Here is a 24,590-nt window from a genome sequence, read left to right as displayed (position 1 = left end):
TTTGAGACTAAAGCTGAATTTTTCATTCATAATGTGTACAAGTTGGTCATTGGGTGAGCGGTGGTGGCTTTTAACAACTAGAATGGCTCTGTTTGTTTAGAACCTCCTATTTTATTTACAGTTCTGTGCCCTATCAAAGTTATACATTGTATATATTGTAATGTTTTTATGTAAAATGTCTATAAATCATAGTCTGGTTTTAACAGATTTTGGATTAAACATAGTCAAAATTCTGTTAGTGCAGTGCTGGCTGAAAACAGTGATTATATAGACAGAACATTATCTTTATATACAGTGCATGGTTGAAGTAAACAGTGGATGTACAGTAATCATACAGGAATAGCATTAACTAACTGTAGAACTAACCCTTTAAAAATGAACAACGCTGGGTGTCAGCACATATTTTGAGTTAGGAAGAAAATCATGGGTTTAAAGCATACAATAAGCGTTTGCTACTTCTCTTTTGATCATTCCTGCAGACTGACAAAGAAGGGGGTCACACAGAGTTCACAGTATGAGAAAAGAAATATTGCATTAGTCCTTGCTGCTTTGCCTGAGATTCCCAGGTGTAAATCAGATGGAGCCAATCAATGCTACATCCAGTGATAAAGACTCAGATGGGAGAAGGGGCAGCACTCCCAGAGTGTTGTCATTATGTGTTCGTCATTAGAGGTTCACATGTGTGCTCAACATGCCCAGACCAAGTGTACTGGGTAGGCATGACAACATGTGGCCTGGGTGCGGTCTCAAACTTTTGTTACTTTTATTTAGATGATTCTCTGCCAGCCTGCCTTGTTTGACCGAATCAACCGATAATTGCTTAAATATGTCACAATAAAGAGATTGTTATGCACAGCTAAGCGGCTGAGCGACACAACTGGAATGATCTGCATATAGTTTGTTTTTTATAATTACTCCAAGGACAACTAAACATGTACATCTACATAAAACAGCTAAAACAGTAGACAGACTATATATTTTTAAATTATAACCAAAGTCCAGAACTTTTTTTGTGAGTTTCACACGAAAAGGACTCTGAGGTTTTCTAGTTGGGCTTTCAGGGATTCTTAATCCCTTTGCATCCTCCAGGTCAGCCAACCCGTTCTAACGATTCTCTCTTTGTACTCAATCACTCTCGTTTTTCTTTTCTCTGATGCTCAACAGCTGGCTGCTCTTTCCCTCTTTTCCTGTGTCGTTCTTGATGTCTGCTCCTCCCCCATCCCTTGAACACACACTGTTTCTCATTGTTACAGATGACAGCGAAGATAACAATACAAAGAACCACAACTCACTGCCGGAGTTTGAGAAAAAGACAAAAAGTTGGTGAGACAGGGAGAGAGAGCGTGAGACTTCCTTGAGGTGACAGGATCACAACAATCAAACAAACATAAAAATGTTCACCTAACTTTTTTTGCATTTTAGTTTTTGTGCAGCTCTTCCTCACTATCCAAGGTTTTATCAGTTTCATTTCCTTTTTCGACTCTTCAAGCTGCAGAGGAAGAAGCTTTCAGTTAGTAGTATTCAGTATTAGAACATCTACACATGCATACATGCCACTTATGTTTCCCCATTTGTCTGCTATGTTTTTAACTTCTTTCATATTCTACACTGTTTGTGGCCTTTCACAAGAGGGAAATAAGGTAGTCAACCTCAAAACAACCCTCCTCCTGTTGACCTTTATGTGTTGTTCCTGACAACCCAGCTTTCAGTTCAGCTGAAATCTGTATGGTGTGCTGTCATTTTACAGATCTAGCATGCAGAGCTGTCACATGTTAAACAGGTTTTTCTGACAAATTTGTCCACGTAGAAGAAAAGAGTGTCAATAATAAAAGCTTTTTTGTTTGTTTATGTGTTTTTAAATATAATAAAACTCCATGTTGTAACTATGGAGGTGAAGAAAAAAACACACCTCTTCAAAGGCATCGCGTTACACACACCAGTTGTCCATGAACTATCTGAGGTATGTTTTTTGTCCGGGTGAATACTCTGTGAACAAACAGAATAGAAACAGTCCTCCTATTTTCTTTCTTCAGTGAGTTTTAAGATGCAAAAGTTAATGCCTAAACCTGAGAAAGAGTTTTTCCAACCCATTCCTCTGTGATAAAGGCATTAAGTAAAACTGGTAATGAACTTGGAAAACATTTAAAACAACAGATGCACCTAAAAAACTTTACCCTACTCAGCCTGGAATGGCTAGGTGCTCTTATTGTAGCTAGACATAGTAAATATATCTTGACACACCTTGACATAGAAGAGAGCCAAGTTAAACTTTGGAGAAGATATAGAGTTCGACTAAACAGGGGATGTGGAAAAGAGTTTAACTGAACCTACCCAGTGGAACTATTATAGAGGAAATGGAAATCCTGCAGGTGATGCTACAAGAGAGCTTAGTATCAGCAAGCTGAGAGAAATTTTACTGTGATGGACTACTCCAATGTTGCTCAAGACAAGAAAAATTACTTGGAAAAACCAATGAAATCCATGCTGTAAGAGGACTTGTCTGCTGTGAAAACGGCAAGCCTGACAAGTTCTGGAAACCAAGTATTTTTAAAGTAATTTTAAAGTAATTTTGATTATAAAGATTTAACTTTTAAGTGTCATTTCAAGTATTAAAGATTGCTCCAAACCTCTGATTTAAAAAAAACATTTTTTTTAAAACTTAATTTACCTGCATTTTAACCAGATTTTCATATTTAGTTTTACTTTTGACTTCACCTACAATTTCATTCTGGTTTTCAAGATTTATTTAAATTTAAAAGTAGTAGAAAATGGGTCAAATTTAATAACTGTTTACTGTTGATTTTCTTTAGTTTCCAGCTGCTGTAGGTCCATCTATTAGAAGCAGTTTGCTTTAGTGATATAGAGAAAAATTAAGAGAAACCTGTTTCACCTTCAAGGTTTTCTTGTATTTAGGGATGTTAAACTTTGTGTGTGTTTTATCTTATTTTATTTTGGTCTGTTGGTTCCTCTCAGTAATCTGCTGTAGCTACACGTAGACTGAATGTAACAAAAAGCAACACACAAAGTATCAAAACTGATGTTAGGAGATTTATCTTATTAATGAAATTGGAAAAAGCCAAACTATCTCTTTAAAGTCTATTCTAAAGTTTGCAGCATTAAAGCTATTAATGATAAGAAATATTTCTCACTTGACAGATTTATTTAAATTTAAACGTGGACATGCCAAAACAAACAAAAATGCAATATCTACCTCTAGAAAATGTTAGTAATACATGCTAATAATAATTTACTGACATGGATAAAAACTGAATGCACTAGAAAGGTTTAGACTAGTGAAAAGGTTAGATTTGAAAACAAACTAAAGTAAAATTAAAACACATGAGAAATATCTTTGTCAGTTTGATTGAATTTGTTAACACAACAGAAGACTTTAGTGCATGTTTGAGACATGTCTGTACGTCATAAAGGCTTAAAAATACCACTACTGTCATAACAAGCGCTGAGACTGTTAATCATGAAACTAATAACAACTAAACAAAAATCAACATTTGAAACAATATATTTTAAACCTTTAAAACTGTAAATGCTAAAAGCCCCTCTTCAAATGAAGCTGGACTAAAACACTAAAAAAGTAGTAATAGGGTAATAGTACTGCGCTACTATTAGTAGTTATAGCAGCACAGTAGCATATATATATATATATATATATATATATATATATATATATATCTATATATATATATATATATATATATATATATATATATATATATATATAGAGAGAGAGAGAGATAGATAGATAGATAGATAGATAGATAGATAGATAGATTAACAAACTTTATTTTTCTGTTTAAACACAAATATCCCATTTGCCCTAGTGTGTCTGAGTGGCATACATGAAGACTGTAACATAAGACTTTGGTTGTTCCCACAATAACGGACATTAATGAAAGGTAAGTAGATAATTAAACTAATTAAGCTAAGCCATCTGAACATCTGGATAAAGCTACAAGTGATTCTAAAACCTTTTAAATGGTTCAGAATGTTTTTTGTACCGGTTTTGTAAACTTATAACTGATACTCACATTACTGTGCTTTTAAACAGCAAATGTGTAGGCAGGTGCTCTGACTTGCAAGCCTTTGAACCTGGATATGCAGTATGTTCCTTTCACTTCCTGTTTGATTAAGTTATGCACCAAAACTACTTGATTCTCAGTATTGCCAAGAATACTGACAAATGTACAGGGTACGCCAGAAGTGACAATATTTAATTCATACAATAATTATCACATAAATATAACATTATTTACATTACTTCATTTTTAACAGTGTAGTAAATATAAACACTTTCCCTCAGAGTTTCTCACAGTGCTTATTTCAACATGTTACTATGTGAAACAGACTTTTATTTATAAGTGCAGTGACTTGGAAGACAGACAGAACTTGACAGTATCTTTCTACTATTCATTTCTTCTTATTTCATTATTATTGGCTTTATTTATATAGTTATTCATCTTGCCTTTCTTATTTTTTCATTCTCTTTCACAAATTTTTACCTCTGGGCTTACTAAAACTGTGCACACCTACAAACACTCCCTCAAGCACATTATCAGATACACTTATTCTGTTCAATAAGTGTTGTTTTTGTCCTGTTTTTGCATATAAAGCAAAAAAAAAAAAATCATTTCATGACTGAGTATTTTCATTAACTATTAATTTAAAACTCTTTTTTAAAAATAATTTTTGGGGCAGAGTGCCTTCATGATGTAACTGATGACTGTGTAACTGGACAGCTCTGCAGCTCCACCCATCTACCTTATCAACCTCCTGCAGAACTCTGATGTTTGCTCTCTGTGACTTGACACCCCACCTCATCGCAGAGAACTTCTGCCCAGAAATTATCACACACCAAATGCTCAGTGGTTACATCATGCAGATGTATCGTCTCTGTCTAGCTTTCAGTCGAATGCTCAGCCATTTCTGTGTAGCTGGACGGGACAATGATGTCCTGGTGGTTCCCCACCATCCCTCCTAAGCTGTTTATCACCCATCCCCACTAATGTAAACCGCCCATCTGTTTTAAACAAAACACATAAAAACACACATAGTCATTTCCCACTGTGCCAGACCCTGAAAGAAGAGATTGCTGGGTATTCTGGTGGCAAGCAAATCCACTCCAGATGTGAACAAATTGTCCCCCTTACTAATTGCTATTGTGCTTGCTGATGCTGATTTTGGATCTCTTTGGTTTGTGTAGATGGGTGTGTGAGTGCTTGCCACAATACGTTAAGTTTAGAGGTGCATGTGTACTTACAGAGGAGCTTGAGCGTGCGTCTATATGAAGCTGACGGTGTTAAAGTAATAGCTGTGAAGTAAAGCGTGCTAAAGGAAGGAGGTAAATCAAGATGACACTGCAAGATCAGTTGGAGAACAGAACACTGGTATACCCTGCCATAAACAGAGCCACATGTTTCTTCCCAGAGCCTGATGAAGGCTTTATTTAAGGGAGCCCATTGCTTTCTTCTGTCCTGTCATCAGAACTTCTCAAAGGAAACTTCTGGCTTCCTCGTCCCTCACAGTGCATCTAATCAGGACTGATTAGGTGTGTGGTAGCCAGAAACATGCAGGGGAGTGGTGGCTGCTGCTGTGCATGTGAGGGCTTTTCCTGCATGGTCTACAGGGCTGAGAAAAAGACAGAGGAATCAGAGGATGTCATGTTGTGGCATTTCATAGGTTAGTAAAAATTGCTCCACAGATGTAAATAACAGCCCACCACGCAACAACTGCAATCAACCTGACTGCGGTTGCAGCAAACCACACTGTAATCCAAATAAACAAACAAAGGCATAATGAAAGAAATCTCACTGTTTATGCCAGGAAATTGCCTCACCTCATCCATCTTCAGACCTTCTGTTTCTCTATCATCTATTCTTGTCCAGTTTCTGTTTGCTTTATAGGATCCTAACAGAAGAAGCTGCAGGGGGAAAAACAACCAAAGCGGTTACATCAGATCCCACCAAAGGCAGCGTGGTCAGCTGAATTTAGTCATACATTAGTCGTACCACAGGTAAAATCTGTAATGTATAATCTTTGTGAAAGTACAACTGATGGTAGCAAAATATACAGCTGATGTCAAAGAAAGTCCTACAGCCCAATCTGCAAAAAGTTCACAAACACAGAATGCAGTTAATCTGTTAATTTTGTATATAATGAAAATAAATGTGCAAAGACGACGCAAACTGCTTATGAGAAATATCCTTTTTTATTTTGACGCCAGAAACACATTTCAGAAAAAGCTACAACAGTGGCATGGTGTGTTGCCTCATTTTTGTTTTTGGGTTGTCTTTTTGTTTCAATACAGTGGTGTGCTGTCACCTGACAACAAGATGGTTCCTGATTCAAACCCTTGTTGGTGCTCTTATGAGTGCAGGCGCTCCCTGTGCCTACATGAGGTTTCCTCCTGTTAGTCTGACACATGCTCGTTAGAGACGTTGCTGATTCTGAATTGGCCGTGAATGTGAAGCTGAGAAAATGCTTATATGTGTGTTTAGTTAAAATGTCATCTGAAGCGTTTTGCTCAGTAAGACTGCAAATGTACTAAAAAATACAAGTGCATTACTTTGTTAGGGTTTTTTGGGGGTCTTTTAATGTTACTACACATGGTGAAGTCTACCAGCTGTTCATGTTTTACATCGAGATGTTGTTCTTTAATTGTTAAACTATTTGCTTATGAGATTTTTTTGTGTAATGAACCTTTGCTACTTTTAACTTAAAGAAGACCCAACCTCTTTAGGACATTCTTTTTCTACCAAATCACATGTTAATAACCTGTTTGAATATCCTAGTGGTTATTAAGTAACCTATAGGTTCTTGAAGTGATCTTTAAAGCATCAGTTTTCCTGGGTTTTCACCACCTTTTTTAAAATCCTTTTTGCTGGAATTAAATCCAAAATTAACATTTTTTCCTAAATTTTATATATTTAAAGATTCAGTTTGATTTAATGTTTATTTACATTTTTAAACAGATCAATTTTTTAAGACACCTGCTCCTTAAGTGGTTAAAGTAAAGAAAATAGGGCCCTCTTAAAATGGCACTAATTAGTTTTAAGTCACAAGTGCTTGAACTCCAGCTGAAGTGCCTAATTCCCACAAATATTTATCAGACTAAGGCAATTTTAATTAACAGCCTGGTTGGAAAATCCTTGAATATTCTGAGAATATTACCTAGAGTGTAGTATTTGTAGTTTTTGGGAGATAAAAAATTCTCACAACTTCCCTACCTCATGACCAGCGGCCCTTGGCCTTTGAGGGTTTAAATTGTCCAAAAATGGAAGATTTTCCTAGTTTTTTACATTCAAAGCATTAAAACCATTATTATATCCACAGATAATTTCTACAACTGTAGCATCAGGTTAAAGAGAATTCTTCATTAAACAAACTTTAATGAAGAATTATGTACTTTCTTTTGGCATTCAAAAGAAAGTACATAATTTCATCCAAAGTACATACTTGTCATTGCTTTTGGACAGTTTCAAATTGTTACACTTGGTATTCAGAGATTAATTCATGGAACGTCTAGGCTTAATTTAAGAATAAAAATGTCCAATATGAATAGAAAAAAATGGGTATAAAAATGCAATTATTTCCTTCCTTATGTTATTTATAACTTCCTTATTTGTCTATTTTTAAATCTGAGCTTTCTATGTTTGTCTGAATATTTTATTAGTATCAGTTGCTTAATTGTTTTAATAATGAAAAAATCTTTAAAATAATTATACAAATGTGGTTTTATTGAATATGCGTTTGTTCTATTAATTGTTGTGAGAAATTTTAATTCCTACAGATCTTGTGTTGACAGACCTGCTTTTATTTGTCTAACAGTTAAATATTTAACTGCCCCCCCCCCCCCCCCCAAATAAAAGTCTGCTTGAATACAAAAAACCGACCTGACTTTTTAAAGTAAACTTTGAAAAACAAAAAACAAAACAAACAAACGAACAGAAAACAAAACATCTCAACACTATTCGTGTTTAAAGAGGTTTTTAGCCTGTCTGTTTTACATAAACGAGTCTGCGACGTCAGGTACAGATATCCGGTCCGATCCAGTGGAGTAACATTTAGGTCCGAGACAACAACTTACAATATAGGCTTATTATAAGCAGCTTCTTCTTTAAAAAACGGGAAAAAAAAGTGGTTCGGGAAACAAAAAGCATCATCATCGTCATCATCATTTCCGCAAGCTCTTTCCAGCACACCGTTGTAGTAGGTACGTCTATTGTAGTTGTGCAGCACAGCAGCCCCGAACAACAAACACTTTCTGCCCCGCTCCCCTTTATTGAACAAGCCGAAAGGCTTTTGATGCTTTCATGTTCTGTCGGAAATTTTTCAATTTAGACTAATTGCCCATGAAAATCCGAATAACAGGATAAGTGCATTCTGCATGGTGATGTATTTTTTATTTTAATTGTTCACTGGCCAGTCAGCACCTAAATGCAAGATTTTGAATCATGTGTTTCTGTTTAATAAAAGCATTTTGCACTTCAACATGATGCAAAGGCTTCGGAATAAGTTGAATCATTTATGCAATTCAAAAATTACACAAATATATGTATTGATCTTTAAAAACAGTATTTTATTTTTTGTATGAAAATAGAACATAAGAACTTAAATGCCGCATTATTGAAGACACCCCTTCTCATTTCACTCACTCCGGCGCTGTGCACAAACACGTTCACCCTGCGGGCTCGGCGGTGGGACCGTTGGCAGCCTGTGGAGGGGCTGGGAAGTGGTGCCGGAGAGGCAGTTAGGGTGATGAGGAAACGAGTTGATGTGCCCTGGAAGTAATTCTTTCACCCTTCTCCCCTCCCCCTTCCCCAAAGGACACACAAGATGGGAGAGAGAGCAACGGGACCACCACCACCACCACCAACCACCGGTAGCCTTCAGCACGTGGGGACCCGGGGTGATCATCCACATTCCAGCTTGTGGGCTGGAACTCCTACTCGTTATCTGGCGCCATGTTTTCACTTTCTGATACCTTTAAAAAGCACCTTAATTATACCAGCACATTAATTTCAATAAAGTGGTTTTGTATTTTTTTTATAACGCATTTAAGGGTAAAAATGTTTTTCAAGTTGAATCCACCCCCCCCCCCCAATTATAAATAACAATAGCGAAATGATGATGAAGTGGCGTTATGAGAAATCTTATGTTCTTGATGGTTCTTAAAACGCAGACTCCCATTGTAGCTAAATATTGACGTAGTTATTCCAGCAAAAAGGCTGAAATAAACAAATACTACATTTAATAAACAGAAAATTCTTTTTTTTTTTAATTATCAGTGGTTTCCTCATTATTGTTGAGCTTCTTAAAAAAACAAGATAAATAAAAATAAGAAAAAGCAAAGCATCGAACAAGTGCATTCATAGCTTAACAACTAAGCCCTCCCCTCTTTACTCAAGTCTGGGCACAGCCTGCATTTTAGACATTGTAGAAGCTTCTGTTTTCAAACATCTTTCTAATTGTTTTAAAGGTTTTCTTGTTTAAAATCAATGCGCAGAGTGAAGATAAGCTGCAGGTGTTATAACTGAAACTAGTACTGCTAACTGGGAGGACTGGCTGCAAGCTGCTGAAAAACCAGTAAAGCTGTCGCTGGTTAGAAAAAAAAAGTTTGTGAAAGTGGCCTGACGTCACACTCCCATAATGCTTACCGCCCCATAACTCCGCTGCAGCCTGAGGAGAGCCAGACACACTCTCAGGCCCCGAATATAGAAAAATTATTGGGAAAAATCGGAAAAAATATCCAAGCAACAGATCGGGAGGAGAAAAGAGCGTGGAGCGGTGGCGTGGGCTCTCCCACAGCGGGTTTTTGGTCCGGTCCGGGATGGGAGGCTACCGGGAGTCCTTGTGAAATTGACTAATGCGATGCTGGAAACTTTCTGGTGGGTAAACTGCTCGTTTTTTTCCTCTAAGCGCTCATATTGTGGCTTCACGTCCTCCCGTCTGCATGTGTGCCTTTGCTACAACTTTCCGAGCCTCGTATCAGCCCTCAGTTGTCTCTAAGTGACACTTGAATTGTTGTGAACGTGTTGTTACCGTCGCACGATCGGACTTTGCGCTATTTTTTCTTTAGTGGCACCGTGTAAGAAGCCTGGGTATTTAATTTATAATTACGCGATCGTCTCTTCTGCCTCGTCTTCTTCCTCAGTTTTTTTTAAACGTTTTCTTGTTTTTGCTCGATGATTATGTTGCAAACGCAATCTGTAAAGTTGTTCCACACGGCGCACTTTGTGCAGCGGCCCCTCGCTGTTGACGTTTGATGTAGTTTTGCAAGTTTTCGGCGATCTTGTGATTTTTAAGCAATTTTCGAACATTCATCAAGTGTGCAGTGCCGCTGCACGGGAGAGGGAGGTCGAGAGAACGTCCTGTTGCGTGTGTTTGTTGACCAGAGGGGAAAAAACAAATTTGCTGAAACGTGCACGGATGTTTATGCCCATCACAGATTCTTTAAATAAGTTTTGCGACCGATATTCAGTCGCCCTCCTTGAACCTTGAAGCCATTGTTGCTGTCTGAATCGAGCCGTCCACTAGGTTGTGGTTTATGTCACAGTTCGGATGTTTTGCTGGGAGAGTGTGCGCTTTTCCTTGAAAGAGGGGGGTAAATAACAACCAAGACCCTGCCAAAGAGCCGGGGTGGTTGGGGTCACAGTGTGGGGGTTCAGTTTGTGCACTTGTTTCTGATTTGGCTGCACGCTTTTTACGTATTTACTGTCATTCAGGAGGGAGGAAATGAGCACAAACAACGGTGGAAGTAACCCTAAAGTAGTCAGCTTTGCAGAGGACTGAACAGAAAGCTGTTTCTCCTATTGGGAGATTGTTGCATTCTGGTGTTTTTCATTTGCATTTCATATTGTTATTGCAGCAATATTACATTTCAAGATTAGCAAACTTTTTCCCTGTTCTGCATAAAGCATGAACTCTGGCTGAACTTTGGGATATTTAAGTTGTTTTCATGACATCACTTATAAACTATAAGCAGACATCCTGTGATTGTACAGGAAAGTGCACATCCACAGTGGGAGATTCCACTACACGCATACACGGTTTTCCATTACCAAGTTATCCATCGTCATTTGAGCACACTAAAAATGACAATATGGAAGTACATCGGCCAACATAAGTATCAGCTGTTGATATATCTGTGTATTGTTGTTGTTTTCCATCATTTGTAGCAGCGTGGAAATGTTCAAAGATACTGTGAGGAAAGGAAAGTACTTTAGGACAGTTAACAAGAACAGAAATGTGGACATTTGTGTCAGCATCTGCTGTTGGCTAGATTGTTATTTTAAACATAGAAATCATTCCAGACATTGATGATCAATGTAACCTAAAAGCAAAAAAACAACAACCAAAAGATCAACTTACTTCCACAAACATAAAGGCTCAAAAATGATTGATTGATTTTTCAGTTAATGTAGGATAAATACCACATGACGTGTCACATTCGTTTTTAGAAGCTATTAGCCATTTTGCGAGTTATTAAGAAAATACATACACTACATATTAGACATGCATAGGTTGTGAAACTCTAGACTGATGCTGATGTTTAAATTAGCAATTCGATTGATAGCTGATATTTTTTCAGTATTTTTATTTTGTTTCTGTTGTTATTTTTGCGACACAAAGTAATCTTATTTGAAAACAAAGCTAATCTCTGTTAGTCTTTCAGCTTTTTATTACACAATATTTGTGCATCTAGTGAGTACAAAAATGATGTGCAATTAAAGATAAATATCAGCGACTGATATTGATAAATCTTGCCTTGTTATCCTGCTGATTTGTGTAGAAAATGACGTGATGAGTCACTTAGTAAGATGTCAATTCATTTATTTTACTGGGATCAATAAAGTTTTCGAACTGAAGATAACTTCTGCCTAATGGTTCAAGGTCAAATTCATATTTTGCTTGCTACTAAATCCACAAACACAATTTCAGTGCATGCAGCTATAAATCAAGTCAAACATTTTGTTATAGTTCATATGAATAATGTGATATAGCTGGACTACCAGTCAGAAAAGTCATACTCACGTTTCAGGTATAAAAGGTAGCTAAAAAGGCTAAATTCAGATCAGCATGTAATGAACTTTAGGTAGGTTTTTCCCTTCAACTTCACGCCTACATGTCTGAGCCAAGCATGTACCATCAAGGCCTCCAGCTACATAATAAGGAAATGGAAGTGAGGTTGTCACGAGACAATGCCTTTGCTGGTCGCTCTGCAAGTTGAGACCCATGTGTTGATGTTTGCTGCTCTCTCACTACAAGCGTTCGGCTGACGATGGATCCGCCCCATGGAGCATTAGCCAGATTTCAATTCTCACACGTGGAGCGTTGAAGAAGATGACTGCTTTATTTTTTTACATGCAGTGACATGATATATGAAAACAAAGGTATTTGAATATAATAGTATTTTCCCCCACAAATTCACAGAAGCTCACGCTAATTCCCATCAGTATGTGTGTTTTCAGAATGATTATGTGTACTCTAAAGCACAAAAAACCCTCAAGAAACTCCAAGACTCCAGTACTCCTACTTTATATTTTTTCCTCAGACATAACCATCTAATGATTCATGTTATTCTGCTGCCTGAGCTTTCAGATCTGCTCTGTTCAGTTGAGCACAGTCTTTGCTTGAGTCCACTGAGCCAGCTTCTTCTCATTAACTTCCATGCATTGCCTTACATTACTTCCATGCCCTGTGGTCGAGAGGCAGCACGTTTCATGTTTGCCTTTATGATTGAGCGAACGTGGGTGCCTGTGAGAGCACACACACTTGCCTGTTTGGAAGATGTGTGTGTGTGCAAGTGTGTGTCTGCGCTCCATTTTAGTGTGTGTGAGTGAGAGATTGCTGTTTTTTGAGTCCAAGGGAGGTCTTCTCTTCTGAAAATCCCCCTCACAATTCCTTGCACCTCTTCGGGCAGCAGCGGTGGTGGCAGCAGCGGTGGTGGCGGCAGCGACGGCGGTGGCAGCAGCAGCAACAGCAGGCTGATTACCATGAGAAAAGAGCATCAGTTGGGTTAATGGGAGGGACAGCCCTCTGAGGGGACAAATGGTAGTTAATAACCAGGGAAGAATCGGAAAAGCTCTGATCCCTTGCTTTGTACTTTTTCACCTTCTAGAGGCACGGATGGGATGGGGTTGGAGGGGGTGGGTGAGGGAGAAAGGGACACTGGGTTCATGGTAGAATGGATGCTGCTTGCTGACAGGCTGTAGGAAAACTGTACTATGTGTTACTTTCTCAGGAGTGGCACTGGGAACCTGAGAACTGCAACAGAATACAGGGCATTGCCAGAGCTGTTAAGTGTGTGCATGTGTAAACACTGGGCAGCGTCCGTACAAGAGTGTGTGGACGTAAGTACATTTGGTGTCATGGGATCAATGTACAGGTTTTTACTGAAAACAAGTAATACTTTACACATTATTTGATACTTTTCCTAAAAGTAATGCAATTTGTTTCTTTATGACCTGCCGGAGAATGTAATTCGTTACCCTATTTGATACATTACTTTTGTGTTACTCTGTAAAATGACCTTAAACACATTATCGTATAATTATCTATATAAACCATAGGCTATTATTATAATCCATATCTTTTAGTTTTAAAATTGAGATCAAAGAGGCTTCACAGTGATGCAACTGCAGAAACACGAACAGGTAGAAATGAAGGCTACAATGGTGCAAGCCTGACTGCTCATCACTGTTTTTGTTACCTGTTGAAAATCAAGCTCTGGCTGCAGGACTAGAGTCAGCAAGCCCTCAGCTTTAAAATAATTCTGGGCTCTTGGCTAGCTTTCTGTTAGTATGCTGTCTGTGCAGATGTTTGCAAAGAGTCCACCTTGTGTTAGCACAGTGCGGTTGTATTTGTCTTGATACAGTTTGCATTTCACCATCGTGCTTTTGTCCTTTTATGGAATAAAAGTAAAATTAATGTCCATATTTCTACTGCCTAAAAGCTCCACACCACATTTTTCCTCTTTTCTTCATATAGACAGAAATCAGCTAATAGTAGGGCAAGTGCACAGGAAAAAAGAAAACATGTTAACTTGATGCTTTTTTCTTTCTGTCTGCCTGGTGTGCAAACAACTAAAGAATCTTTGTAAAACAATGTCACAACATAATTGTAACTAACATGTCACTGTGTTACTGAAAAATTTAATGTGATTACAGAAACACATTACACTGAACACTGCATGGGACTAGCAGGTAAACAGATATTTCATTTAATTTATTTGCAATATGTGAGGCTTCACACATTAGCTGCTCGGCTTTCAGGCTATTGTGTGAGAGAGGGCTGAGAGCTGTATGTTGGGTGTGAAAGCAGAAAGAAGTTATGAATTCTGAGAAAGACTGAACAAGGGAGCAAGAAATAGAAAAGCAAAAGGATAAATCTGTAGCTCAGAATGTGGGTCTGATATTGAGTGGTAATGTGGTCAAAGAAAAAAAAAAATCAGCAGTAATTTGTTTTTCCTACCAAGAGCTACAAACTGCCATACTACTAAATGTTATGAAATACTTATAAATGTCAAGACTGGAAAAAATACTGGCTAATACTTTGATTAAAATAAGTGAATATTTTCAAAAGCTTAATTTTATTCTTGATGATTTTCACTGGTTTTAATCACAATTTTTTCCAGTATTAGACTGTATTTATTTTATTTAGGAAAATTGGGTGTGCAACTTCTTTATTACCGTTATTATGAAATTAGTAATTTTTTTTGCTAAATTAATAAAAGCAGCTTTGTAGAATCCAAAAAGTTTAGCTTTATTGTCCCATGAAGCCTGACAATCAAGTCTAACTTGTAGTCTGAAGTCCAAGTATTACATACTCAATTAAAATAGGATAAAAACAGACTTGGATATCCTTCCTTTTTCAAATGTTAAGTTTGTGGGCAATTAAACATAGCATTAAATCAAATCAAATCAAATCACTTTTATTGTCACATCACATGTGCAGGTACATTGGTACAGCACATGTGAGTGAAATTCTTGTGTGCGAGCTTCACAAGCAAGAGTTGTGCAAAATACAATAATGTAAACAAGCAAAATACAAGAATGGCTACATCTGAAACTAATAAATATATGTACAATATATAATAGTATATGCATTTCTGGATGTGTATACTAAATATTTTTCTACGTGTGTGTGTGTGTGTGTACACATATTTTACAAATTAAATAGAGTAAACAATAAATAAAATATATAAAATTACAAATCAGAGGTTTGTTGGATGGAATTGTTTTGCTGTATAGATAGCAATGTGATGGCTAGCCTACCATAGCTAATACCATAGCTAATGTATACCAATGCTAATGTCAGGTAACATTACCAAAGTTTGAATACATAGAACAAGGAAAATATTACTGAAACTTTTTGCTGACTTTTTGTTCGTGTGCATCATAATCATAACATTATCGTTATAATAACAATACCAGTGGAACTGCTGCTTTAGCTAAATGTGGCTGGTAACTGGTGGGTAATATTAGCTAAAGTTGACTGACCTTACTATTAAGTCTGTATGCTGAGTTTATGACTTTTTAGTGTGGAAGATTATTAATTAATTAATTTGACCAGATATTCTTAACACCATGTATATGGACAGAACCCATGTTGAAGTCATATATAATTTAGATGGTTTTTACTAAGTTCACATGATGTTAAAGGCTAAGAAGTAAGCTAGTAGGTTTAGGCATTGGGGACTAATATTGCTGGGTGCATAAATATGTCCCAAACAGCAATCTTTATCCCAATTTTTACTAAATACAACTCTATGTACATTTACAACATTTAGCCTGGCAGCTATGACAGAGAGAAAAAGATGTTTTGCTGTATAATACACTGATTGAAAACAGGCATACAAATGAGTGGAGGAGCTTACATAGGCACATAAAGTCTCACATATGCACAGATATTTACAAGACTAATTAAAGTAAAAAACAAACAAACCCAAAACCCAACAACAACAAAAGAACCCTCACATTGTCATTTTTACTATGCATAGGCACAAAGTTAATAATACAGGCACACATGCTCTCATTTACTCACTCTTGCAGAGGTTTTTCAGACCCAGGCACATTCTGATGGGTGCTGCAGTATGCTAGTCAGAAATAGTATGAGGATGCGAGATGCTTGAACCACATACTGCCACTTTTCCTCATGGATCTTTTTCTAGGAAGAACAGGGCAGCTGTGGCTTTTCAGAACCTAGATTCATCCATCAAAAAGCACCCATGGTTTACACCACACAAAACACACACATACACACCCTCTTTCCTCTCCCTCATTTACCTCTAGTCCTTCCCCCTTTCTCCAATTCCATACATCCTCATTTCTTTCCATCCTCTCTCTTTTGCTTTTTATTGTTCTTGCTTTTCTTTTTTTCAAAGAGTTTGTCCACCTTTTCCCCCTCTCTTTTGCCCTTCATCCATCCTTCTCTCACAGACTGAGTTTACAGCCCCAGGCCACTTCCGCCAGGCTGTCTGCAACAGATTTATTAATAGGCTCGTCTCTCTCCAGTAAACACAGCATTGGTTTAGGGGGTCGTCTCTCAGGCACTGATAGACTTGTACTTAACCTTAGGCACTGACCGACTCGAGAATAGTAGAAGGCCTGTTGGTTCCAAGGATGATCCACTGCAGACCAAGTAAAAGAGGGGAACAGTTGGAAATAAACACAAGTATGAAATAGTTTGCAGTGAAAGACTGAAAAATTTACATCTGGTCAGGTGGAGTTTGGTAGGTGAAAGGACAAAGGAGCAGAAGGGGGATGAAATGTAAAAAATGTCATGCGATTTTACTACAGGCAATACAGCTCACACCTCACCCTGTTCATCTACTATTGATTTATGCCACCACATGACAACAACAGATGGAGATTTCCCATTTGTCATGGACTTATGTTAAATATTGTTGGAAACAGTTGGTCCATCTTAACTGATCATTCACTATGCCCAAACCCCCTTTAGTTAAGGTCAATTCATGGTTTCTGTAAACTCAAAACAGACTTGAACAAGCTTCTGTGCATATACCACTGGGGGTTCATGGACACATTCCTACCTAGAAAACTTGATGCTGACCTCTTGACACCAAGAAAGGAGCTGTTTTTTTTTTTTGTTTTTTTTTAAATCGTTTTTGTGTTAGTAACATAAAAAAGTAAAGAGAACCTAGAGATTAGAGATTAGGGGAGAGGATGTGAAATGTAAAAGAACAGTCTACTCAGATAATCATGTGAGCATGATGCTATAACCTGGCTTTTACTGTTTCAATGAGTTAGCAAACATCTTGACTGTTAGGTGATATTATCAAATAAATGGTGTGACAAATTTAAAGATAGATACTGAATGGAGAGATTTGTTTTTAAAAGGACAGGACTAACAAACCTTTTTGCATTTTTTTTTATCATAGTTAGTAGTATACAAAGTTGGGACTCTCATTTCTTACAAAAACAACCATTGATATACCTAACAGATTTTAGCTGTCGTTGCTGGCGACCTATTCAGGGTGTACATTGCTTTTAACCCCATGACAGCTCAAGGGCTGCGAGATGCGGCATTAATTCGATACGGGGTGGCTGTAGTGTAGGAGGTGAAGCAGGGTCTACATGTCTGAATGTGTGTGAATGTTAGCTAGAAAGGTACTTAAGGATAGAAAAAAAAAATACAAAAGCGCTTATATAGCTTATATAGTGTGTGCTAAATAGTCCATTTAGCACACACAGAGTAAAATGGATGGATTGATGGTAGCTATTTTGTTAACTATCAATCTGTTGGTTGTCTTATAGCTGATGCAGACAGCAATATTGTTTTTTAATGTACTTTTTAAAGTTTCCCGTTTGTGATAGGGATTTTTCTTTTTGGCCAGTGCTAAATTTCTACAATGGATAAACATTAGTGATTGCCATTGGTTGAATTCAAGTCAGGTGATCTGAACTTTGGAAGGTGAGTTTCTACTTATACTAATGGTCGTCCAGTGTATTGGTACATTTCTAAATTAACTCAACTTTCCTGGTAATCTTTTATTATTTGTATTGCTTATCTGGTAAGGTAAACATCAGCATTCTTACCAGCTACGGAGCCATTAAAAGGCATGATAGTAAGGAAATTGCATTTTTCTTGTATTGCACTGAACTGCTAAGTTCCAGTATTACATTACGGCTTTTTAAACTACCCTAAATGTAACAGAGAAGGGGTAGGATTAGACCTCTGCTACAAACTCATAAATTTATGCTGAAGTATAACAAAAAGAGACTTTGACATTCTTATGATTTATCCACGGGTGCCTTACTAGTTTCATACATTTGAAACTAGTTTTAAAAATAACATGAAAAAAAGAAAGCAAATACGCTAAACCAGAAAACTAAAAGCCAGGCACTGTTCTTAAAATAGCAGGAATTTGTGCCAGTCATGATTTACATTACTGAAGAAAGTTTCTGTAATAGGTGAGCAGTAACTTCAATTGGAGTTGCTGAAAAAATGACACCCAGGGTGGATTCAAATCTATTACTAGAAAATTATTATAATTAAACCCATCTCCCTTTGAATAATATGGTCAGGACATACAATTTGGTTTGCTGTTGTAAATTGTAGTTAACTGGGTATGCTACATTTACAGTTTATGTAAATGATTCTGTGAGATTCACTTTGAGCTTTGTAAAATCTAAAAAAAGCCTTTATTTTTATATACATATATTTGAATATATTTTATATATATACGACTCTTAGTACAAGTAGAGCTTCAAAGGCCTGTCAAGCTTTTTTAGGTTTTGCTAAGATATACTTGAACAGTTGTTATTTGGTGAGTTTTTGTCTTCTTTTTTTAAAAACAAAATACAATTGCTTATTTTTTATGACTATACATGTAGCTATTAACCTTTTGGCATTTCTTTTTTTGTTTTTTACCTTAGGAGGTACCATAGGAAGCAAAAAAAAAAATCAGGTCCAATTTAGGGAAGATAAAATATTTTAGAAGCATCTGCATAAACTGACTGTCCTTCAGAGCAGCACTTTTTTTAAAAAAAAAAGAAGAAGAAGAAAGAAAACAAGACAAAAAACAAATTGCTGTTGATTTTAGCTGACATTATCCTTGCAGCTAGTTTCAAAGATGACCTCAGTTGTGCATTTCTGCCATGAAAAAACCCCCCAAAACAGAATACACTCTTTTTATGTTTTTGGTGTCTATGAATTCATTGAAATCATAATTTTTATTTTCATTATCACTGAAATTCATTCTTTCAAGCAAGTGAATAATAGTTCAGTTCATAACATGTTACGACTGTTTAAAACACAAGTTTTTGTGTGTTTTTTTTCTTAATAGTTATTTATATTTTATTAATGACTTTTCTGTTTGAGCATTAACTCTTTTAATTCACTTCACGCACACTTGTCATTGTAAAAGAGCATTTTGGGTGTTTTTCCTTTTAATGAAATGCCTGATGTCTGATTGGCATTTATATAGGTTTCTTGCTAGAGGTTTAGGCTGCAGATGGGGATTATTTTCAGTTCTTGTTTAAAACAACGAAGAAAACGTTTTTGTTTGTACCAGCAGTGCAGAACCCAGATTCATTCAGTGCACTGGCACATAACAAATATTTACATAAGAGAAGCTACAACTAGTGATTTTTAATTATATTATTATTATTTTTCAAATCTGTCAATACAAAATACAAACAATTCTGCAATCTGTTACAGGCTGGTTGTCTGGTGATTGAATTATTATTAAAAGTTTGATGGAACAAACTTTTACAGCCAAACATATTTAATTATTTTTAGGGCTACAAATAGTTGATTAATGACTTTGTCAGTCCTCAAAACATGTTTAAAATGGCACGTTGAGATCATAAAAAGTTACAATATAAATAGTTTCAACTCTAAATATTAAAATTTTTGGAATTTTAATTTTTGCATGTGAAAATTGTAGCCCTTTTCTCTAATTTTTGTATTGTCTAATAATTGTAATCGGGAACAGGTTTTCTAAAAAGAAGAATGTTGTCCAACAACAGGGAACGTAGAACCTTTGAAGTGTTTTTATTCTTTTCTCTTCACTATAATTCTATCCAGATTTTGTTAAATTTCAATATTTTTTTTCCGTGAATGTGCCAATAATGTGATGTGTTCGTGATCATCAGCATTCCTAATATCATCTGTTCACGTGCAAAGTTTTCAATCTGAGCCAAAAGTGGAAGTATTGTGGTGCGCTGCTGTGGTGAGCTGTAGCCGAGGACTGCTCCAGTACCGGACCATCTAGCGCGCGCACGCTCACTGAAGTATGTCAGAGAGTTGTTTAGGATCAACACGTGACTCAGAACAGAATTATGCGTATGTGTATTTTACAGTAATATCTGGAATATGGACCTGATGTCGAATGAAATGCAGTCACACACACACTCCTGACTCACACACGCCCTCCCCTTTCTCTTTCGCACACATTCGGCTACAGTAGTACTGATACATGAGTGCGCCGCTCCTGAGTCATCCTCAGGAAAAAGAGGAATGTAGCCACACTGTCTGATGACACAGTGCTTCTTCTTTTCTCTGAAGTGATTTTAATAATGTTTTTTTTAATAATGGTGGCCTGTGCCACCCACCCTACTCAACAATCCAGTGCTTGCTAAGTATTGCCAGGCAAAACCTTCAGCTCCCTCAGTAGAAGTAAGTTTCTCTGCTGCTTGTGCCAGCTGAAGTGAGTGATGACTTTGAGCATGGAGAAAAAGAGGCGCATCATCAGCTCGTACCTATGCACTTCTGATTTTAAACACTGGGAACATGACTCATGTAGGACTTACTTTCTGCCTGCAAGTACTCAATGTTTATCTGTGCCTCTACAATGTGGTTGCTTTCATTTTACAGTAACTACTTAACCAACAGATTCTCTGTAGTGAATTCATTGGTGGACAAAATACTTGCATTTCTTATTCAAAAATGTGCATCACCACAGTGTAAAACTGCTGTGATGTATAAAGCAAAGTACGCACAAAGTTGAAAAGTATGTGGCGGTGTCACTGAAATATAAATGTATTTGTTTATAAGCTGTACATAAAAGGACGCAGTAGCATCAATATATAGAGATACTGCAGGGGAAATATCTTTAAGCTATCTTTGAGTAAGTATATCATTACATCATGTTATCATCATTACATTGCACCATTAAAAAAAGGTTTGGTAAAGGGGGAGGTGGAAACTGTTATTTCTCTATTAGTATTAGTTTTATATACAACAGATAAGATAAAACAGCACTTTTCACTGAGTTGAATGAACAGCACCAAGGCCCAGTACAAGATAAATAGGTACTATTTTAAACTGTGAATCATGCAAAGCTATTCTTGTAGAGTCCAAGAATAAAAAATATAATGCTCAAAATAATCTGAATAGATCAAGTTTAAGCATGGCCAGATAAACATTTTGCTCTGGGGCAGGAACTCATTTTGGGCCAACTCTGTTTCAGTAAGACAGTGATAATAAAATACTACAAATATAATGCTATAAAATGCCCTTGTATTTGCATTTATTTACTTCATCGTTTGTTCAGTAGAGTAAATTATTACTTCACTTTTTGAAAACGTTAAGTAAATATATGCTCTGTAAAACCCTAAAATTAAACTTGTTTAATGTTTTTTAATAATAGTAGTCCTGTTATTAATGTTAATATGAATAATATTAAAAATAGCTGAAAACCTGATTAGCAAGATAATGCTCTCTATTTTTAAAAGAACGCAAGGAAAAAATACAGAATCTGCATCTAATGTGTTGCTATCAGTACCATGGATTAATTTTTAATAAAACAAAACGTGTGATTTAACCATGTGAACTTAAACCACATGAGACCAAAGGCTACTCTGCTAAGCTACCCTAGCTATTTATAAAAACAATTTTTATACTTCATAAAGTTTGGCTCAATCAGTTGTAACACTAATTAACTCTATACTGCTTGAAAGGAGCAACACATGAAGCTCTTTTCTGACCTTTGTAATGTAGTTAAAATACATCACTCCCTTTTATTAAAATAACAACTATCTAGCTGTATGGTTGAAAATCTTTGTGTTTTACTAGATGGGATAAAAATCTGTTGTGTCTCAATACATGTCCATTTTTTTTAAGGTCGCTCATTAGAAATAGGGTCTCGTGATTGCAGGCTCTGTGTACTACAATGGATCTAAAAGGCTGCTTTAAGGAACCTAAAATGCTTTAAGTGGTTAGTAAGACTAGAAGAGTGGTATATAAGTGTGAGGAGATAACTGTAAGTAATTCAGTTCAATTTTGCTTTTATTTATATAGCACCAAATCACAACAAGAGTCACCTCAAGGCACTTTATATTGTATATTGTAACCCTACAATAATACAAAGAAAACCCCAACAATCAGATGACCTTCTTTGAGCAAGCATTTGGGGACAGTGGGAAGGAAAAACTTCCTTTGAACAGGAAGAAATCTCCAGCAGAACCAGGCTCAGGGAGGGGCGGGCATCTGCCGCGACCGGTTGGGCGTGAGGGAAAGATGTAATTAGGAGGAGGTTGAGATGAACCTTTGTTATTGGACCAGTAGCTGTAGAATGTTGTCACGCAAAGTAATACGCAGGTAAGCCTTGTGGACAGTATGCTCACCTAATAGTGAAACACTTTTTGGCTAAATTATTTGAGCTGGAAAAGAACTCAAAAATTAGAGCAACAAATTCAAAAGTCAAAAGCTTAGAGAATTCAAATATTTAATTACCTGTTATGTAATATTTGTAATATTTTAGTTATAGTTGAAATACCTATAAAATTATTAAGGATAATAATAATAATAATAGTAATACCAATAATAATAAATAATAGATTATATTTAATTTAATTACTTTAGGCAAACGCGATAATGCAATTGCACATTATTTTAGCGCTTAGGTTTACAGTGTGCCTTAAGACAACCTGTTACCTCATAAAATAAATAGTGATAGTTGAGTTACATTATTTTGAGTCATGTCTTAATAAAAATTGAGGGAACTAAGATCGTCTATAATAATATGTCACTTGGGTATGCCAAAGGAAAATGTTTAAGTTTAGACTTTAGATATTAAGCCAAACAGTTATTGTCATTTGGTGTATTACGGTGCAGATGTGTCCTTCCTCCAGTCTTCATCGCCTGGTAGCTTTTCTGCTTCCCTCACTAACTTGTTTATCAGTCTGCTTACTCCCTTCCTCTCCCCTCGTACCTTTCGCTCTTCACGCTGTGTTTTGATCAGTTGGTGAGCTCCTACCCCCCCCCCCCCCAAACATACTTCCCATTATTTCCTTCAAGTATACTCTTTTGTGCCATTCTCTTTGCCGAGCTTTGAATTTTCCCCCTCTCTGTTCACTCTTTCGCTGTCTCTCCCCCTCCTCCACGACCACTTACCAAATTTAACCCCTCACCCACTTAGATGCATTCCATCAGCTTCATAAACACACACGTGGTACCAAACATGTAATGGTACTTCCTCTGCTGTCCTCCTCTTTTCCTCACATCTCTCCATCTATTCTCTCTCTCTTGCTCTCTCTCTCTCCTCTCAAGGCCTTGGTGAACGACGACAACAACAAGTTGGAAAAATGAAAGTGGGGTGACAACTGCGAGTCCCCTTTCTGCCTCCCCTCCAGGGCCAGTGTGAAGTTTTCAGTTTGATTGAAGGCCTCTTTTCTGTGGTGTGCAGTGTGAAAGCTGTCCTAATTGAATGATAAAGTGCCCCGAGATGGAGTCCACTGAATAGCCAACAATGGCCAGCCTGTGTGTGGTAGAGGGATTTTGGTTCACATCCAGCCTCTGCCTCTCTGCTCCGAGAGGGGGCCTATTATAATACTCTCTGCTGGACTCGGTCACGTGATACTGCCTTGCTCCCTGCTACTCACCCCCTCCTCCCTTTTTGTCCCCCCCCCCCCCCCCAATCTCATCTCCTCCCTGTTCCAGTGTGGCCTGGCCAATCCGGTCACATCATCGGCCTCTTCTTCACCCTGCTGGTTTGGTTGGATGGTCTCATTTTACCAGCGAGTGAATCTCTTTGTGTGTGTGTGTGTGTGTGTGTGTGTGTGTGTGTGTGTGTGTGTGTGTGTGTGTGTGTGTGTGTGTGTATACTGTACGTATCTATTAACTCAAAATGTCCTCAGGCCTGTGCATCCATCCACTGCTGTCAGGTTACCAGGGTGATATAGAAAAACTCTATGACAAAACAGAAGTGAAAGCAAGCACTAGATTTCAAAGTGACTCATCTTATTGATCTAAGTTGAAACCTTTCAACCACAGAGTGTTTGACAGTTTTAGGGTTGCCAAAAAGTTTGGATATTTATAAAGACATATAACAAATTTGAGAATGCTGCCCAAAGACTTCTGAATATTCAAGAACGCCAAGTCACTTCCCATATGGAAAAGATATAAATCTTATAAAGTTTGTATCTGTCTTGTGTGGAACTTGTTTGAAAAGCATACAAGAGTGAAAACAGATATAAAATCCCTTGAAAAATTATATAAATGAAACTTGTATGTTTTGGATACTTATTAAAACAATATATGAAAGTAATGAGAAAGTGCCAACTTTCATGAGTAAATCATATAAGCCTTATATGATTCACTATATGAAG

The 24,590-nt window shown here is 37.0% G+C and overlaps 1 protein-coding gene and 1 long non-coding RNA gene across 4 annotated transcripts in view; one reads left to right on the top strand and one right to left on the bottom strand.

The window, feature by feature from the left end:
- Positions 1-3,734: 3,734 nt before the first annotated feature.
- LOC147305396 (uncharacterized) lies at positions 3,735-8,273 on the bottom strand. The gene is made up of 3 exons (XR_015126593.1): positions 8,102-8,273; positions 5,852-5,935; positions 3,735-5,643 (listed from the first exon to the last, which is right to left on the bottom strand). It is a non-coding gene; the product is annotated as an uncharacterized LOC147305396 (long non-coding RNA).
- Positions 8,274-9,627: 1,354 nt separating this feature from the next.
- plagl2 (pleiomorphic adenoma gene-like 2) overlaps positions 9,628-24,590 on the top strand; it is a 50,096-nt gene continuing 35,133 nt past the window's right edge. For all 3 annotated transcript variants that reach the window (XM_086277033.1, XM_086277032.1, XM_086277031.1), the window contains exon 1: positions 9,628-9,902. The gene's annotated coding sequence lies outside the window, so the exon portion shown is untranslated. The remainder of the gene's footprint in view (positions 9,903-24,590) is intronic.

This window comes from Aulonocara sp. 'chitande type north' Nkhata Bay, linkage group LG20 (genome assembly GCF_057382095.1).
Source record: "Aulonocara sp. 'chitande type north' Nkhata Bay isolate Kocher_YH1m ecotype deep benthic linkage group LG20, A_spYH_male_GT1.1, whole genome shotgun sequence".
In the NCBI taxonomy this organism is placed as follows: Eukaryota; Metazoa; Chordata; class Actinopteri; order Cichliformes; family Cichlidae; genus Aulonocara; species Aulonocara sp. 'chitande type north' Nkhata Bay.
This window is presented reverse-complemented; position numbering and strand designations above follow the sequence as displayed.